The 16,339-nt window shown below is 39.1% G+C and overlaps 1 protein-coding gene across 1 annotated transcript in view; it reads left to right on the top strand.

Moving 5' to 3' along the window:
* TTC12 (tetratricopeptide repeat domain 12) overlaps positions 1 to 16,339 on the top strand; it is a 112,056-nt gene that overhangs the window by 72,035 nt on the left and 23,682 nt on the right. The window lies entirely within an intron of this gene.

The raw sequence follows: 16,339 nt of genomic DNA, 5'->3' as shown, positions 1-16,339 counted from the left end.
GCACGCACATGTTGAGAGCCCTGAAGCAAGCGTTCGCTAAGGGCTAATGCGGGAGACAGGTTAGTGAAGCATTTGTTCTTCCTGCCGGGTCCTGCCTACTTTCTGTTTCCGCGAAGGCAGGACCCGGCAGCATTTCCCCCAATAGGCTGATCAGCCTTCCTCTTCCGGACGGCAGAATTGACGTTGGGGATAGGAATTCTGGTTGGCCGAAGCAGGGAGAGCTTGGGGCCTGTTATTGGTGGCGTTTGGGTCCTGGTCCCCGATGGCAATGGCAGTGGCAGTGTCTTGGGGGAGGGCAGGGAGAAAGAAAGAAAAAGGGCAGGCAGGGAGACAGAAGGAAAGAAGAGAAACAGAAAAAAAAAGAAAGGGAGGCAGAGAGAAAGAAAGGGCAGGGAAGAGGAAGGAAAAGTTGGGGGAAGGAATGAGGTCTGGAGTAGAGGAAGCATACAGGCTAAAAGAAGGGAAGAAAGATTGTATGCCCAGTCAGAAGAAGAAAGTGCAACCAGAGACTCATGAAATCACCAGACAAGGTAGGAAAAATGATTTTATTTTAAATTTAGTGATCAAAACGTGTCTGAATTTATATGTGCTGTCTATATTTTACACTAAGGTCCCCTTTTACTAAACCGCAATAGAGGTTTTTAGCGCAGGGAGCCTATGAGTGTCGAGAGCAGTGCTGGGCATTCAGCGCAGCTCCCTGCGCTAAAAACTGCTATCGTGGTTTAGTAAAAAGGGAGGGGGGTATATTTGTCTATTTTTGTATGGTTGTTACTAAGGTGATAGTGCATAGAGTCATCTGCTTTGACCTCTTTGAAAAACCCTGGAATAGGAATGATAATTAACATTTTCTAAGCGTACAGTGTGTTTTGTGGTTTTTTTTAAATTTTATTGTTGGTAGATCATTTTGACTTGGTCATTTAAAAAGTAGCTCGCAAGCCGAAAAAGTGCGGGCACCCCTGCTCTAGATCATTTAATATTTTTTTGTCCCTGCATCATGGCTTTTTGGAAATCAGTTTGGTCTCAAATTAATTGTTTATTAGAAAATCATGTAGCCCTATCGTATGATACAATTCTATTTGGAACATCAAATAATCAAATTTCATCAAATAATAATAAACTTTTATTAATAATGACAGGAGTTGCCATTCAGCATATCACCAGAAATTGGAAAGATTACACCAGACTTAATTACACTTTCTGGTGGAACTCATTGTGCCATATATATAAAACGGAAAGAATAATTGCCATACAAAAAGGGAACTATAATAACTTTAAAAAGATTTGGGGGCCATTGATAACATATTGTAATGATTAGACACCTTTTTGTATAAAAGTATATTATAGTAATGGAATGGGGGGAGATATATAGTTATACTATTGGTTTTTTCAGTATTTTTTAATATAATATATGTATAATATGCTTGATTTATATTATTTCTGGAAAGGGAGGGTGGGGAGAGATATATATTTATGTTTTATGAGGATAATAGTATTGATTTTCAAATGATCTGTTTGATTTATTTGATATAATATTATACACTTGTTTTAAGATGTAAAAATGAATAAAGATTTTGAAAAAAAAAAAAAGCCACACTAACTTTAGCCTATTTTTATCTTTATTTAAGGGGTAGGAAAAGCTTCAGACTAGGAGTGTTACAACTCTCAGCAAATCTTAGAGTAGCCTCCCCTCTTTAATCATAGGCTTAAAAACCTCTCCTTACTTGTTCAGTCATACTTCAGATTTCAAATGGATGCTTATTTGATCAAAAAACATATATCACTGGTTAGTTCTCTCTCATCACTTCTTAATTCATAATATAGTTCACAACTCCTGATTCAAGCATTCATTGCAATAGTAAAGCCAACAATGAATAGCACAGCAATAAATTGTGCACTTAATGCAGTTAGACTCCCCAGGCGTATAAACATCTTAAAATGCCTCTGTTAGCCATCCATTTTAGAACTCTGTGTGCCATCAGCCTTCCAATGTGGCCAGTGTTTCACGGCACGATAGGCCACGGTGTTAGAGAATTCTTGTTTGGGTGGACTCACAGGCCCCCCCCCCCCAATATGACTAAAACGGTGCATACCTGTCTGTAGAACAGCAGCATCTAGTATAGGAAAGGTTAGTAGAGCATCACACAGGTGTCTTAAGTAGCCCGGTGGATGGGCTAATGAGCCATAGAGAGGAGGACCCAGGTCCATAAGACACTCAAACCACTACATTTATGGTGGAAAGTGTGAGGCCACCAAAACCCATCAAAATTCTACTATACTGCCATGTACAGTAAGTGCCACCTGCAGCCATTAGGGCTATTTAGGTGGGAGACAGGTGGGTATATTAGATTTTGGGAGAGTTTTGGAAGGCTCACCATAAATTATAAGAGGGTTATGGTGAGATGTATATCTGGCACCCTTTATATAAAGTTCACAGTGGTGCCGTCTAAGGTGATCCTTCTTTATTGAGATGTCTATGTGTCTAGTCCATTACAGAACTGGATCCTCCCATGTCCAAATGGGACTAGATTTGGATGTTTTCAACTTGGATGTTTCTGTGGTCTTGCACTTTTCACCATAAATGTAATGGTTAGAGTGTCTTTGGGCCTGGGCCCTCATCTTTATAAAGTCTCAATTCTTTAGCAAACTCTTCAGAACAGTATAGGCTTAGATCTTACAGATGGGTAAATCTATTCTTCAAATTACGGCATCCCACAAGGTTCAATACTTTCTCCCCTTCTTTTCAATATATTCCTTTCTCCACTTCTAAACTTAACTCAGTCTCTAGGTTTTACAACTTTTGCATACGCCGATGACATACAACTTATTCATCCTTTAGACCCTGAAAACTTGGATGATATTACATGTATCAATAATAAACTTGTCTCAATAAAAAATTGGCTTTTCACAAACAAATTGGCTTTAAATCTCAATAAAACAAAAACAATGCTCTTCTCCTGGAAAAGAGATACAAAATTAATTGCTCCAATTACCATTAATAATACTGAATTAGAATTGGTTACTTCTATAAAAATTTTAGGCGTTTTGATAGATGATAAACTTACTTATCCCAGGACAAGCAGGCAGGTATTCTCACTAGTGGGTGATGTCATCCGACAGAGCCCCGATACGGACGTCTCACAAGCATGTCTTGCTTGAAGAAACTCAGAAGTTTCGAGATGCCCGCACCGCGCATGCGCCAGTGCCTTCCCGCCCGATGGTCCGGGCGTGTCTCCTCAGTTCTTTTCTTTCCGCGGAGCTGAGAAGTTTTACTTCAATTCTGCGCTGACTGAATTCCCGTTTTTGCCTTCTAATCGCCGCGATTTTACTCTTTATCGTGTGTTTTCTTTCGCTTGCCAATGTGCCTTGTGCGGGTGCGGATCTGTTCGACGAGTCGATCGAGACTGTCACCAAGAAACTTTCAGACCATGAGAAGTCTTTCCAATCTATCCTTCGGCCTAAGCCCAAGCCTCAGCAGTCTCGACCTTCTAGACCGCCCTTGATCTATCAGCGGCGCTACACTCCACGGCAGACTCCTACTGTGAGGCAACCGGCGAAGAGACAGCCTCCCCAAAAGGCTCAGCAGAAGCCTCAGACGCCGGCTGCACCCAAGGCTACTCAGCCGTTTTGACTCTATTCCAGGGAGCATAACCGACCTCGTTCTGCATTCCCCTGTTTTTCCCATCGGGGGTCGCCTCCACCATTTTTACCATCGATGGGAGGCTATTACCACCGACCTCTGGGTCCTTTCCATCGTAAGAGAAGGATACTCTCTTCAATTCCATCGGGTCCCTCCGGACCACCCTCCCAGAGAGTATCCTTCCAACTTGACACAGACCACCCTTCTTCTTCAGGAAGCTCAGGCATTGCTCCGGCTTCGGGCCGTCGAGCCGGTCCCGGTGGACCAGCGCAACCGGGGTTTTTACTCCCGGTACTTCCTCGTCCCGAAGAAGACGGGCGACCTGCGACCCATTTTGGACCTTCAGGGCCTCAACAAGTTCTTGGTCAAGGAGAGGTTTCGCATGCTGACCCTTGCTTCTCTCTACCCCCTCCTCGAGCAGAACGACTGGTTATGCTCTCTGGATCTCAAGGAGGCCTACACTCATATTCCCATTCACCAGGCCTCCCGCAAATTCCTCAGATTTCGGGTGGGACATCTTCATCTGTAGTATCGGGTGCTTCCATTCGGCCTGTCCTCGTCTCCCAGAGTCTTCACGAAGTGTCTGGTAGTGGTGGCCGCTGCACTCAGGAACAGGGGTCTTCAGGTATTTCCCTACCTCGACGACTGGCTCATCAAGGCCCCCTCAGCTTCAGAGGTCATTTTGGCAACCCTGGCTACGGTTTGCTTCCTGCAGAGTTTGGGCTTCGAGATCAACTTCCCCAAATCTCATCTACAGCCGACCCAGTCTCTTCCCTTCATTGGGGCGGTCCTGGACACCATTCAGCTTCGAGCATTCCTTCCTCCTCAGCGCCTGGATGCTCTTCATCATCTCTGCCAGTCTGTGTCTTCTCGCCAGTCCATCTCAGCGAGACACATGATGGTCCTCCTGGGCCACATGGCCTCTACAGTTCATGTGACGCCGTTTGCCAGACTCCATCTCAGAATTCCTCAGTGGACCCTGGCGTCTCAATGGACTCAGGTGTCGGATCCGTTGACTCGACACATCATCGTCACTCCTGCTCTTCGGCAGTCTCTACTTTGGTGGATGACCTCTTCGAATCTATCCAGAGGTTTGCTGTTTCACACTCCTCCCCACCAGAAGGTTCTCACAACCTATGCCTGGACCTATGCCTGGGGAGCACATCTGGATGGTCTTCGCACTCAGGGATTCTGGACCAGTGCGGACCGACTCCATCAAATCAATCTTCTGGAGCTCAGAGCCATCTTCAATGCTCTTCAAGCTTTTCGGCATCTGCTTCACGACATGGTGGTCCTCATTCGCACAGACAACCAGGTCGCCATGTATTATGTCAACAAGCAGGGGGGCACGGGATCGGCCTCCCTCTGCCAGGAAGCTCTCAGAGTCTGGGATTGGGCGGTCTGCCACAACGCCTTCCTCAAAGCTGTCTACATTCAGGGGAAGGACAATGTTTTGGCAGACAACTTGAGTCGTCTCCTCCAGCCTCACGAATGGACTCTCCATTCCAACCCCCTTCATCAGATCTTTGCACAATGGGGGACGCCTCAGATAGACCTCTTTGCGGCTCCCCACAACTTCAAACTGCCTCAGTTTTGCTCCAGGATCTTCACTCCTCATCGCCTCGAGGCAGATGCCTTTCTGCTGGATTGGGGGAATCGTTTTCTGTATGCGTTTCCTCCATTTCCTCTCATTCAAAAGACTCTGGTCAAGTTGAAATCCGACCGGGCCACCATGATTCTGATAGCTCCTCGGTGGCCCAGGCAACCTTGGTTCTCCCTTCTACTTCAACTCAGCAGCAGGGAGCTGGTTCTTCTTCCAGTGTTTCCTTCACTGCTTACTCAACATCAAGGATCACTGCTTCATCCCAACCTGCGGTCTCTCCACCTGACAGCTTGGTTCCTCTCAACGTAACTCCTCACCAGTTTTCCCAGGCGGTGAGGGATGTCTTGGAGGCTTCCAGGAAGCCTGCTACTCGTCAATGCTACTCCCAAAAGTGGACTAGATTTTCTTCATGGTGTCTTTCCAACTCTAAGGAGCCTCAGAGAGCCTCCCTCTCCTCTGTGTTGGACTATCTTCTACACCTGTCTCAGCCTGGCCTCAAGTCTACGTCGATTCGAGTCCACCTGAGTGCTATTGCGGCTTTCCATCAGCCTTTACAAGGGAAACCCCTCTCTGCTCATCCTGTGGTTTCCAGATTTATGAAAGGTCTTTTCCATGTCAATCCTCCTCTCAAACCGCCTCCAGTGGTTTGGGATCTCAATGTTGTCCTTTCTCTGCTTATGAAACCTCCTTTTGAGCCTCTCAACATGGCCCCTCTTAAATTTCTCATCTGGAAGGTGGTTTTTCTGGTGGCTCTCACATCTGCTCGCAGGGTCAGTGAGCTTCAGGCCTTAGTGGCGGATCCTCCTTTCACAGTGTTTCATCATGACAAGGTGGTCCTTCGCACTCATCCGAAATTCCTGCCTAAGGTGGTCTCTGAATTTCATCTCAACCAATCTATTGTACTTCCAGTTTTTTTTCCGAAGCCTCATTCTCATTCTGGAGAATCAGCTCTTCATACTCTGGATTGTAAACGTGCTTTGGCTTTCTACCTGGATCGCACCAAATCACACAGAACTGCTCCTCAACTGTTCGTCTCCTTTGATCCAAACAAGTTGGGACGACCTGTATCGAAGCGCACCATCTCCAACTGGATGGCGGCTTATATCTCTTTCTGCTATGCCCAGGCTGGATTATCCCTTCCCTGTAAGGTCACAGCCCATAAGGTCAGAGCGATGGCAGCCTCTGTAGCCTTCCTCAGATCGACACCGATTGAGGAGATTTGTAAGGCTGCCACTTGGTCCTCGGTTAATACATTCACCTCTCATTATTGTCTGGATATTTTCTCCAGAAGGGATGGACAGTTTGGCCAAACAGTGTTACAAAATTTATTCTCCTAAGTTGCCAACTCTCCCTCCATCCCATTGAGGTTAGCTTGGAGGTCACCCACTAGTGAGAATACCTGCCTGCTTGTCCTGGGATAAAGCAATGTTACTTACCGTAACAGTTGTTATCCAGGGACAGCAGGCAGCTATTCTCACGTCCCACCCACCTCCCCTGGGTTGGCTTCTCGGCTAGCTACCTGAACTGAGGAGACACGCCCGGACCATTGGGCGGGAAGGCACTGGCGCATGCGCGGTGCGGGCTTCTCAAAACTTCTGAGTTTCTTCAAGCAAGACATGCTTGTGAGACGTCCGTATCGGGGCTCTGTCGGATGACATCACCCACTAGAGAGAATAGCTGCCTGCTGTCCCTGGATAACAACTGTTACGGTAAGTAACATTGCTTTATCATGACCATATCTGTAACACTGTTAAAACGTGCTTTTATAAATTACGTTTAATTCGTTCACTTTCCAAGTTCCTACAACCTGAATCTATTAATATTCTAATCCATTCTTTAATAATCTCCAAAATAGACTACTGTAACTCTCTCCTTATTAATATCACACAAAAAGAAAAAAGAAGGCTGCAATTAATACAGAATACTGCTGTGAAATTAATTTACAATGCAAAAAAATATGATCACGTCACCCCCCCCTGTTAATTAAATCTCATTGGCTCCCGGTAAGCCACCGCATTACTTTTAAATTATTACTCTTAGTTTTTAAAGCCATAAATTTTAATGAGCCACAATTTATCAATAGGTGGCTAATTCCCTACAACACTACACGATCTCTCCGCTCAACCTCCTCTAACCTTCTTTCGGTTCCCTCGTTGAAAGTTATAGGTATCAGACGACACGACATGTTTTCAATTATGGCCCCTCAGTCATGGAATCTCTTACCTCAATATATTAGAGAATTAAAAGATTTAGCCGTATTTAAAAAAACACTAAAAACATTTTTTTTTAAAGATGCTTATGATTCTTAAATATTTTAATAATTGTTTTTTTAACTGATAAACTTAGACTTCCCTCCTATGTGTTCTTCCCTTTTATGTTTCTCTCTCTTTCCTGTCTAAACATTGTAATTTCCCCCCTACTTGTCCTCACCATTCTTGTATGTTTTCACCCATAACTAATATTTTTTTATATGTATGTATTTTTGTATGATAATTTTTATCGCATAACAAAAGTTAGTTTATATGTTGACACCAGTGTTTTATTTGTATTTTTTGTGGTATTGTACATCGCCTAGTAATCTAAAATAGGCGATTCATTAAGAACAAATAAACTTGGGGCGTGGCTTGGAGCGCGCACGATATGGCAGCCTAACTGCAGCGCTCCCGTATCCAGGCAACAAACGGAACAAAAATAAAACTTCTACTTTTTCAAATCGCAAAAAAAAATACATAAAACAACGTCGGAGATGGCGAATATAAAGCAGGGGAAAGCTGAAAAACCTTCAACATCGGGAATATCAGCAAAAAGAACAAAAGTAACTCCCCTGTCACCATCGAGTGTGCCGTTCCCGATGGAGACTGAAGAACTCACTGAAAAGGCTGATATAATGACTGAACTGTTTAAAATAAAACTGATGCTGACTGAAAACTCCAATAAAATATCTGAAGTAAAAGAAGAGCTTCTTAACATGAAACAAGAAATCCAAACTGAGAGACTGAGAATGACAGTGCTGGAAGAAAAAGTGGAGAGGTTTGAATCTTTCACACAGGAATATGACAAAGATAAAAAAGAAATAGCAGCTTTAAAAAATCAAATGGTGGACATGGAAAACCGAGGAAAAAGAAAGAACATAAGAATTTTGGGGCTGGCTGAAAATATTGAAGGAGGAGATCCGGTACAATTCTTGGAAAATCTGTTACCTAAACTGCTTCAGCTCAATTCAAAATGGCCGTTAGAAATTGAAAGAGCCCACAGAATCCCCACAAGAAAGCCAGTAAATCAGGCTGCTCCAAGACCTTTGATATTCAAGGTTTTAAGGTATCAACAAGCTCAAGAAATATTAAAATTGGCAAAAGCAAATAAAAACTTGAACTATAAAGGATCAAAACTGATTTTAGTTCCGGATTTTGCTAAATATACAGCAAACATAAGAAAACAATTCCTTACATACAGACAGCAGCTGAAAGAAAAAGGATACATATATGGACTATATTATCCATCTACTATGAGAGTATCCAGTGGAAATAAATCCATATATTTTCAAGACCCGGCAAAACTGAAAGAATTTCTGACACAAAAAGAACCTATGTTTACATAAGAAACAATTCAGCTGAAGAAAGAAGAAAGAAGAAAGAAGATGGAAAAAAGGGAAAATAAAGAAGATTATTAAAAAAAAAAAGATATAAGAAATGTTACTAACTGGAAATATAATTTATATTTATTGATATAGTGGATGCAATATTATAATATTATTTTATTAAATTAATTATTAATAAAATATTAGCATCCACAATCATTAATAAAATTAAAAAAAAAAAAAAAAAATATATATAAAAAAAATTTTTTTTTATATAAATTACTTGTTTTAATCAAAATAGAAAATTTATTCAATCATATAGCATATTAACTTATTATGAATAAGGAATAATGAAATGATTTACAATGAAATTATCATTAAAAATATTGATAGGAAAAATTTATTATTGATATATCGAGAATAAGATTTAAAAATGAAATATATTAATTTATTATAAAAACAATATTTTAATTCTGTATAAGAAAATTATAATTTTATGAAATATATACAAGAAAATAATTTGATTATTGACAGAATTAATTAATAAAATATATATCTAATAAAAAAATAAAAAAAATTTTTATTTGATTCAATTATTCAGTCATATTAACTTATTATGAAAAATAAGAAAATAAGTAATTGAATGGTAGATAATTAATAAAATATGAATTTATTATAAAACTTATTTATTGACATAAAATGTATATTTTATTTAACTAATTATTCAAATTAATTTATTATGAAGATGATCTATGAAAATGATTGAATTGCATTATTATTAATATAAATATTCATATATTTTTATAAAAATGAATATATTCAATTTATATGAAGATCTATAGATATATATAGAGAAATAGAGATATATTGTAATATGTTTATTTATTAAGAATATAATATTACATGTATGCATGATATTGAATTTGAATTTAATTTTATGAATCAAATATATATAATTCTCAGTAAATTTATAAAATATTATAGATTAAATGGATATAATTTTCAATTATATAAGAGTGGAAGTATAAAGAATGTATTGAATTTAGAAATATGTTTTTTAAATAATATAATGAATTATTAGTTGCCTGGAGATGGAGATGTAGGTTTTGCATGACCAATGCGTGTTCCAAATCAGAATATGATAATGGGAGGGAGGGGAGGGAAAATAATGGGTGGGATAGGATATGAATTTTTAATGAATGTGCTAGGAAATAATCTTGTAAACTATCATAGAATATTGGATAAAACATAACTATTAATTAGATGGATATAAAAATGTATTCGCTGAATGTCAATGGTTTAAATCATCCTATTAAGAAGAAGAAATTATTATCGTTCCTTAAAAATCAAAATGCGGACATTTATTTTATTCAAGAGACCCATCTTTCGGAAATTGAATCAAAAAAATTATCTGGAGGATGGATTTCTAAATGTTTATTTGCACCGGCTTTAAAGAAAAAAGCTGGAGTGGCTGTTCTAATAAACAAAAAATGTAATGCAGATTTTAAATTAATTAATTATGATCCCTTAGGTAGATGGGTACATATCGAGATGGTTCTGGGAAATACAACCCTGAATTTATTCAATTTATATGCTCCTAATACGAATCAAATGGAGTTTTTTAAACAAATTCAACAATTGCTCTTACCACTGGCTACATCTAATTTAATAGTAGCAGGGGATTTCAATGCTGTAATGGATCCGATTTTGGATAAAAAACCAAGTAAAGTTATGAAATCATTAGGCTTAGATAATTTGATAATATCTTGTGATTTAGTAGATATATGGCGAATTCTTCATTTTAATGATCAGGAATTTTCTTTTTGTTCTCAGGTCCATAAATCTTTTTCACGAATTGATTATATATTTGTTTCTAATAATATAGCGCAGCGTATCAAAAAAGCAGTAATTGATCCCATTATAATTTCAGATCATGCTGGTGTGTGGATTAATCTTCAAAATTATGATGTTGAAAATTTTGATTTAATTTGGAGATTTAATAATGATTTATTAGCGGATTCAAAATTTCTTGAAGATTTTAAAATAAAAATGCAAGAATTCTTTCAATTTAATGAATCAGATGATATTAATGCTGAGATCTTATGGGATGCTTTTAAAGCAACTATGAGAGGAAATATTATTTCATATTCAACATTTATTAACAAACAAAAAAAAAACAATTTCTTGAGATGGGAAAGCAAATTAAATTATTAGAAAATAAATTAATAGAGAAATGGGAAAATAATACATTACAAGAATTATTAAAATTAAAAGTTAAATATAATGAGATTTCTTCTCAAATTGTGAGGAAAGACATTTTCAACAAACAAGTACAATTTTATGGAAATTCAAATAAAGCAGGGAAATTATTAGCAAACTTTCTAAAAGCAAAAAAAAGAAAATCTAAGATTATTGCAATTAAAGATACACAAGGTAACACACATACCAACACAAAAGATATTATAACACAATTTCTTGATTTTTACAAAGAATTATATACTTCCAATTCTTATAAAAATAAAGAACAAGACGGATTAAATTTTTTAAATTCATATATTGGACCAAATATTCCAGATCATATAAAAGGAAGTTTAGAAGAACCTATATCTTTAAAAGAATTAGAAACAGCATTGAGGTCTCTTAGAGTTGGATCCGCTCCAGGTGGAGATGGGTATACTGTTGAATTTTATAAATTTTTCCAAAATATCATATTACCACATCTGTTAAATTTGTATCAATATCAAATAAAGAATGAAAATATTTCTGGTACTATGGCAGAATCAATAATTATAGTCTTACCAAAACCAAACAAAGATCCTACTCTGGTTTCAAATTACAGGCCTATTTCATTATTGAATGTGGATAACAAACTAATGGCTAAAGTATTAGCATTAAGATTGGCAAAAGCTCTCCCTTTCATTATTGATGTACATCAAACAGGATTTATTGCTAAAAGACATTCATCAAATAATACTAGATTAGCATTCCACTCATTAAATTTAGCAAAAAATATAAATGATCCAGTTTTTTTAATATCTTTAGATGCAGAAAAAGCCTTTGACAGAGTGGAATGGAATTTTATATACCAAGCTTTACAATGGTTTGGCATAGGATCCGGTTTTATTAAAATGATTCAGACATTGTATAGCTCTCCTGGAGCAAGATTATATATTAACAATAATTTATCAAATAGATTTAACTTGCATAGGGGAGTTAGACAAGGATGCCCTCTGTCTCCTTTACTTTTTGATATTGTCCTAGAACCTTTATTAATTGCAATAAACAAAACTAAGGAGATAAAGGGAATATCATTTACCAGTTTTGAATTTAAATTATCTGCATATGCAGATGATATATTATTATATTTAAGAGAACCGGAAACTACTATTCCATGTATACTTAATTTAATAGAAAAATATGGTACTTTTTCTGGATATAAAATTAATTGGAACAAATCTGAAATTCTCCCAATAAATGTTCATTGTACCAAAGGATTATTTGAAACATATTCATTTATTTGGAAAGAAGATGGTATAAAATACTTAGGAATTATGATTAAAAATACAATTGAAGACACAGTCAAAGAGAATGAAAAACTTTTATTGAAAAAAATAACAGAAATGTGTGAGCAATGGAATCCATTACATCTTTCTTGGTGGGGAAGAATTCAAACAATTAAAATGATGATATTGCCTGTGGTTTGTTACCAAATGAGTATGATTCCAATATTTTTTCAGGGGTCGTTTTATAAAAAACTTAACAATGTTCTTACAAAATTTGTTTGGTGTGGGAAAAGACCAAGAATCGCTTTAGTATCATTACAAAGACCAATTGTGGAAGGGGGGGTAAATTTTCCAAATTTTTATAGGTATCATCAAGCCTATATCTTAAGACAGGGTATGTATTGGATCCTCCCAGACCTTTTAGAAAATGTACCTGATTGGCTATATTTAGAATGGCGGCTCCTATTCCCTTTATATCCAGAACAGTTAATAACTATAACAATGCCTAAAAGATACAAAGATCACAGAATTTTATTTGACACTTGGAAAACATTGAGATATATCAGTAATCTATCACCAGAACCTATTGCTAAATCTCTAAATCAATCAATATGGATAAACTCCAGGATCAGAATTGGCGGATTTAAAATCGTCTGGAAGCAATGGATAAATGCAGGAATAAGAACATTAAATGATGTCATATCAGAAGGATCACTGCTTAGTTTTTCACAATTGCAAAATAAATTTGGATTAAATAAAACACATTATTTTAAATGGATGCAATTGAAGCAGGCCATTCAGGTAGGGTTCCCTGAATGGAAAAATCTAAATAATCAATATAGTCTACAGGTTCTATGTTTCCAGACGGATTTTTTGGGTCACCAAGCCGCAAAATGGTACAAATTGATATACGGATTTTTAAATAAAAAAAAGAAAACAGGTCTTAGGGATATTTGGAGTATTGAGATTGGTCAGACAATTTCTGAATCTCAATGGCCACGATTTTGGTCCTGGAGATTAAGATCTACAAGGTCAGCATCTATGAATCAAACATGGTTATTCTTATTACATAGAGTATTCTGGACCCCAACGCGCCTGCAAAAAATAGATAGTACTAGATCTAATAGATGCTGGCATTGTAAATTGGAAATAGGGACGTTAGATCATTTAATCTTTTTCTGTCCCTATGTAAATGCATTTTGGAATTCAATTTGGCCCCAAATTAATAAGTTATTAGAGAATCACGTAGGACTCTCATATGACACCATATTATTTGGTACTGCAATGAGAACTAAGAGTCCGATTTCAGCAAATAATAATAAGCTATTACTAATACTAACAGGAGTCGCCATGCAACAAATTACTCAAAATTGGAAAGACTATACCAAATTGAATTATACATTTTGGTGGAATTCTGTTTGTCATATTTATAAAATGGAAAAAATATTAGCGTTACAACAGGGAAATCTTCTTAACTTCAAGAAAATTTGGCAACCATTGACAAAATATTCTAATGATTAGTTTCTTAGCACAATGATAAAAATTATATACGAATGGGGTGGGATTTGATTAATTAATGGAAATATATTATATAAAAAGGGAGTGGGAATTATATTTTATATGTTATTGTATAATCTTTATCATATTATATTTTAAATAATATGAATTAATAATGATAATATTATGGATATGTAATAATTAATATATATTGTATGATTTAAATATTGTAAGAATGGAAAATTTATAAATAAAAAATTAAAAAAAAAAGAGTAAACAACCACAAAAAAAAAAAAAAAAAAAAAACAAATAAACTTGAACTTGAACTTGAACTCATCATGACCAGCAGGTAGAGACTGAGACAAAACTTTGAAATAGTACATAATAAGTGACTCTCCCTATCTCCTTCAGTCTTCTCTCAGTCTCCAGCAGTTGTTGAGTGACTTGTACCCATCTTCCTTGGTTAGGGCTGTTGGGATTTGTATAGGGCTCATGGTCCCTGTTTTTTGTGCCGGACTGAGCTTGGGTGGGCCCTGTTTGGGGGTCCATCCGACCTCGGGAGTGTCACACCCGGCAGGTCTCGTACTGGGTCCCTCCCCCCCTTTCCTCCACCTCCCCAACATTTTTGTAGAGGCGCCTCAGCAGTAATTGCCCCTAATTCAGGTAAAGCATACTGCTTTGAGAGCCAGTGGAGTCTGTTCTGTAGAAAAAAAAAAGTCCAGAGACAGTGCTGGTCTGAAGAGTTGCTTTCCCTTTAAATTTGCTGTAAATTACTATATTTTAAACTAACCGGCACTTTTCTTTTAGTTAGCTAGCGTATGGAGCAATGAGCACTTTACAGGGGAAAAAGTGCTCCAGACGCGAGACAAATGTGGCCGGCCTATGCAAGCATTGTACAGTCCGGTGTGATGGAGGATCCTCATCGGCAGTGGGAACTCCGCCGCAAGTGCCTCACGAGTCAGTCGCTGACAATGGGGAAGCCCGGGCTTACCCTGCCTCCCATGGAGGGATTTCCTCAGCTGTCAACGGTAAGGGTAAAAAGGATTCCCTTACCACCGAAGTGGCTGGGGATTCCCTCACAGCTGATGTGGCTTGCCTGCTTTAGCGGCTGGGACAGTTCAGGCTTCCCACCTGCTAAAGGCTGTGGAGGGGTTATTTTTGGCGGGATCTTCACCGTTTTAGGCCGGAAGCCATTCCATCTTGTTTCCAGTCTGAGATGACCTTCCCTCTGTCTTGGAAAAACAGGGGCAGGTTTTAGCCGGGTACCCTGCTGTGGCAGGGAGTCCCATGGGTCCGACGGGGGTGGGGGGTTTTCCCCAGATTTAATTTTTGCTTTATGCAAAGCGTATTTTCAGGCGGCTGGTGGTCTGCTTTCATCCTGGGAGTTTTGGGGGGTTCCCTCTGCACACCCTGTAGCTCTGCCCCCCACTATTCCTTTAGCGCCCCTTCCTCCTCCTCCCTCGTCCAAGCGCTCGCGGGTGGCCTGGGACAAAGACTTGTGGATTGAGGAGCGTGTTGACCTGGATAAGGACCTGGACCCTTAGGGAGACCTCCAGAATCCTCTCGAGGGGATGGCCGCTAGTAGCGGGGCCTCTGTGCTTCCATCTACCGGCGTGGAGGTATCTGTGGTACGCCTTTTTCAGAGGGACAAGTTCCCAGATCTGATTCAACAGGTCTCCTCAGTGTTGCGCTTTGAGGAGGCACCATGGGAGACCCTGCTTATGAGGGATCCTCTTCATAGGGGGATCCGCTCTGTATCCTGCTCCTTTCCTATGCATCAGGATATTCGGGATCTTGTCCTGGCACAGTAGAATACGCGAGAGGTGCTGTTTCGATTTGCATGCTCCATGGCTCATTTGTATCCCAACCCGGAGGTGGATAGGGCTACCTTAAAGTCACCAGTGGTGGAAGCGGTGGTCTCAGCTATTGCTAAGCGGCATACCATGCCCGTAGAGGGAGGTTCTGTCTTACGGGACTCTGAGGAGCGTAAGATGGAGATCATTCTAAAGCAGAATTTTGATGCCTCTGCTTGGGTGTTAAGGCGGCTATTTGTGGGGGTCTGGTGGCCCAGGCCGTGTTTCGGTGGGCCAAGCGTGTCCTTGACCATGAGTCTGATGACTGGTCCTTGGTGGAGCAGGAAGTGGCAAAGATTGAGATGGCTGCCACTTTCCTCTCAGACACCCTCTATGACTTGGTGTGGATGTCTGCCAAGTCTATGGCTTTTGGGGTGGCTGCATGTCGTACCTTGTGGCTTTGCGCTTGGTTGGCGGATGTGCAGAGAACCCAGATCAGGAAATCAGATCATCTTTTTGTCCTTCTGGTGGGTCCTCTTATGGGGGATGGCGCTTCCAAGGCTACCATTGCACACTGGATCAAGGAGACTATTGCTTCCGCATACTTTGTTCAGAAGAAACCTATTCCGGAATTTCTTAGGGCTCATTCCACTCGGGGTCAGGCACCTACTTGGGCTGAGTCTTCACTGGTTGATATTTGTAAGGCTGAAGTTTGGTCTTCCTTGCATT

Source organism: Geotrypetes seraphini, chromosome 13, assembly GCF_902459505.1.
Source record: "Geotrypetes seraphini chromosome 13, aGeoSer1.1, whole genome shotgun sequence".
Lineage (NCBI taxonomy): Eukaryota > Metazoa > Chordata > Amphibia > Gymnophiona > Dermophiidae > Geotrypetes > Geotrypetes seraphini.
The sequence above is the reverse complement of the archived record's forward strand: the minus strand, read 5'-3'. Positions and strand labels throughout refer to the sequence as shown.